Below are 4177 nucleotides of genomic sequence, written 5' to 3'. Positions count from 1 at the left end.
GTGTCTCTCTCTCTCTCTGTGCGTGTCTCTGTGTGTGTGTGTGTGTCTCTCTAATGTTTTCTAAAGTTCATTTGTGTTACTCCACCCATGATTTTACTTTTAAAATCTAAACTCAAGAAGGCTTTCAGCCTTTTATGTGACTAAATACTTGGGGGAATTATTTGATCCATCAACACTTTTTCCAGAAAAGTGATGAGGTCAATTCCACACCCATCTCTTATCCACTTGATTTATATCCTGATCAAACTCCAGAACAATTTAAGATGTTAGTGAAATGGCATTGTACTGGATTTTCACACTATTGTTAATGTGATTCTATATGCTGTATATTTATAGTGTGGAGGTACCATGGCAGCCAAACGTTCTGTATCTTTATCTAAATCTTAAATTTACAAGTTAAAAATAGACATTTTCTTATCAATATTGTCCAGCTATTACAGACCTGCTCCAGAGATGTATAATAACACTCTCTGAACAGGTTGATTTACTAATATCTATCCTAACAAAAAATCCTGCAGCAATGTTCTAGGACTGAGATGATTGATTTCCAATAGCCATAACAATCTTTCTTGGTGCTAAGTATAACTGAAGAGCTTGCCCCCTATTCACATTGACTTCAACTTTACTCAGGATCCTTGTTGCCATACTTTAAATTCGACCGTGATGTCCAGGAAGTTACTCTCACTTCAACTCTCTATTGATTGGCCAGCTGGTAACTTTTTTCCCTGTTTAGGAACCTTGTTTTGAGGACAATTCAAATATAACCCTTTCTAAGCCCTAGTTCAAGACTGAATTCTTCAGTGGAAGTGTTGCAACACAGATGTCAGGGTGAAACTGCACTAACAGCTGGACTATGTTAAGAAAACTTCTTTGGTTGTAAGTTTGCTCGCTAAGCTGGAAAGTTTGTTTTCAGACATGTCTTCACCACACTAGGTAACATCGTCAGTCAGCCTCTGATGAAGCGCCGGTGTGATGTCTTGCTTTCGATTTGTGTCTTGGTTTCTTAAGGTGGGTGATATCACTTCCAGTTCTTTTTGTCAGTGGAGATGGTAGGTGGTGTCCAAATCAATGTGTTTATTGATGAAGTTCCGGATAGAATGGCAGGCTTCTAGAAATTCTCATGGTTGAACTTCTATCAGAGTCTATCTGGGTGGAACTCAGAAATCACAAGCCATATGTGATGCTGACAGAGGGGGCATGGATAGAGGGAAATTAATTCTGACTCTGTACAATTGTGAAATCTGCCATGCAGTGTCCCTCATGCACTCATTTGATTTTCTGTATTTTTACTGTTTGCTGAGAGAAAACTTATGAATTATTGTTCCAGAAGTTCACATGCACCAATATGAACCTTTCCCAATCATGAGGTTCTGGAATCCTAACAGCTGCTTTTGATTTTTTTATTATTGACAATAATGTACATTACTCGAGGTCTCTTTTAGATTTCCTTTGTAATTGAAACAAGGTTTAAAAATTGGGCATGTTTGCTGACCCTGGAGTCCATTATAGTGTGTTGGTTCTATTTTTTCCTATTCCTAATTAACAATTGACAGTTCAATTTGCTGTGCCTTCCTATACATGTTTTCGATGTTTACTTTTGAGTTAAAATGTAAAATAACTGCTAACAAAATGATAAATTCAATACATTTTTAAAATTATTTGATTGAAATGTTACAATAAAAATGACTTTTGCCTTACAGTAGCAAAATATATATATTATACTTTGTGAAAATATTCTTCATTTTTTTGTTTGGGTTGAGTGTAAAATTTTTTTTGAGAAATCTTTTATTAGTTGTTTCTATATGTTCATTCTTGCTCTGTTGGAGAGCAAATAGATCCATGCTATTACACAACAGATTACTTGACTTTAAAATGTTGGGCTGGGATCCAACATTTCTGAGTCCTGCCCGATTCTTTTTTTTTACATACTGCAATCACAGCCAATGTACGCCATTAATAAGTAGCTGGCCTCATGAAAATGTAGAGGTCAGTATTTTTCCAAGATGGAATCAAAACCTTCAAGACTCGCAAACTTATAAAATAATAACATATAGCAAAATATTAAAATAATTAGGTGACTTGTGGCCAAGGGTAGATTCTTGGGGACACAAAATCACAGAAGTGATCTCCTCTACAATGGGGAGACAGGATGCCAACTCGCGGAACGTTACAGAGAACATCTCTGGTACACACTCACCAAACAGCCCTACCACCCTGTGGCTGATAACTTCAACTCCCCCTCCCACTCTGCTCAGGTCATGCAAGTCGGTCTGGACCTCTTCCACCACCAAATACAAGCCACCCAATGCCTTGAGGAAGAATGCCTCATCTTCCATCTTGGGACCCTCCAACCACACAGCATCAATGTTGATTTTACCGGCTTCCTCATCTCCCCTCGCCCCACCTCATACCGCTCCAACCCTCTAACTCGGCACCGCCCTCTTGAACTCTCCTACCTATCTATCTTCCTTCCCATCTATCACTGCCCCACCTGCATCTACCTATTGCTTTCCCAGCTACCTCCCACCAACCCCACTCCACCCTCCTATTTAGCTGTCAGCACCCCCCCACACATACACACACTACATTTCTGATGAAGGGCTTATGCCTGAAATGCCGATTCTCCTGCTCCTCAGATGCTGCCTGACCTGCTGTGCTTTTCCAGAGCCACACATTTTGACCCAGGATACTGATGCATTAATAATTGTCCTGTCCTGCTACCTTCAATGATCTGAACACACATACACTGAGATTCCTCAGTCCCTTCACCCCTTTAGCATTATATTCTCTTATTTGGAATGTCTGCTCTTCCTAAAATGTGCATCTACTCACTTCACCAACTTAATTATGTCCTTATGAAGTTCTATTAGGTCCTCCTCACATTTACAATACTTCCAAATTTTGTATCATCCATAAACTTTGAAATAGTCTCCTGCCCACCAAAAGCTAGATCATTAATATATATCAGGAAAAGCAACAGTCCCAATACCAACCTCTGGTAAACTCCATGACAAAAAAACTTATTCCAGCCCAAAAACAATCAAGTTGACTATTACTCTGTTTTCTACCTCTCAGCCAATTCAATACCCAAATTGGTACTTTTCCTTTTATTCCATGTGCAATAACCCATATAAGACCACAAGACATAGGAGCAGAAATTTGGCCATTCAGCCCAGAGTTTGCTCCACCATTCAACCATCCCAACCTCATTCTCCTGCTTTCTCCCGGTAAGCCTTGATCCCCTTCATACTCAAAAACAGATCTATCTCAGTCTTAAATATACTCAATGACCTGGCCTCCACAGTCTTCTGTGGTAATGAATTCCATAGATTCACCACACTCTGGCTGAAAAAGTTTCTCATCTCCATTCTAAAAGGTCTTCCTTTTACTCTCAGGCTGTGCCTTTGGGTCCTAGTCTCTCCTACCAATGGAAACATCTTCCCAAAACCCACTCTTGTCCAGGCCATTCAGTATTCTGTATGTTTCAATTAGATCCCTCCTCATCCCTCTAAACTCTCAAGTATAGACCCAGAGTCCTCAAATGTTCCTCATACGTTAATCTTTTCATTCCTGGAATCGTCCTTGTGAACTTCCTCTGAACACACTCCTAGGCAAATACGTCCTTCCTGAGATATGGGGCCCAAAACTGTGCACAGTACTCCAAATGTGCTCTGACCAGAGCCTTAGAGCCTCACAAGTATAATCCCTGCTTTTATATTCAAAATAATGCCATCATTACATTTGCATTCTTAACTACTGACTCAATCTGCAAGTTTATCTGGACTAGAACTCCCAAGTCCCTTTGCATTTCAGACTTCTAATTTTCTCCCCATTTAGAAAATATTGCATGTCTGTATTTTTCCTACAAAAGTGCATGACCCCACACTTTCCCCTGTTGTATTCCATTTGCCACTTCTTTGCCCACTCTTCTAACGTGCCCAAATCCTTTTGCAGCATCCCTGCCTCCTCAATACTATGTGTCCCTTCACCTATGTTTGTATCATCTGCAAACTTAGCCATAATGCCCTGAGTTCAGGATGAGATCCAAAATGGCGGCAGTCTGAGTGGTCGCTGAACTGGGCTCTGTGCCATACCCCTAGGCAAGAAAAAAGTATCACTTTAAGCTCACTGATTATTTGGAGCTGCTGAAATCACCTGAGATACCTTTAAGGCCAGG

This window comes from Chiloscyllium plagiosum, chromosome 6 (assembly GCF_004010195.1).
Source record: "Chiloscyllium plagiosum isolate BGI_BamShark_2017 chromosome 6, ASM401019v2, whole genome shotgun sequence".
In the NCBI taxonomy this organism is placed as follows: domain Eukaryota; kingdom Metazoa; phylum Chordata; class Chondrichthyes; order Orectolobiformes; family Hemiscylliidae; genus Chiloscyllium; species Chiloscyllium plagiosum.
Note: the sequence above shows the minus strand (reverse complement) of the source record.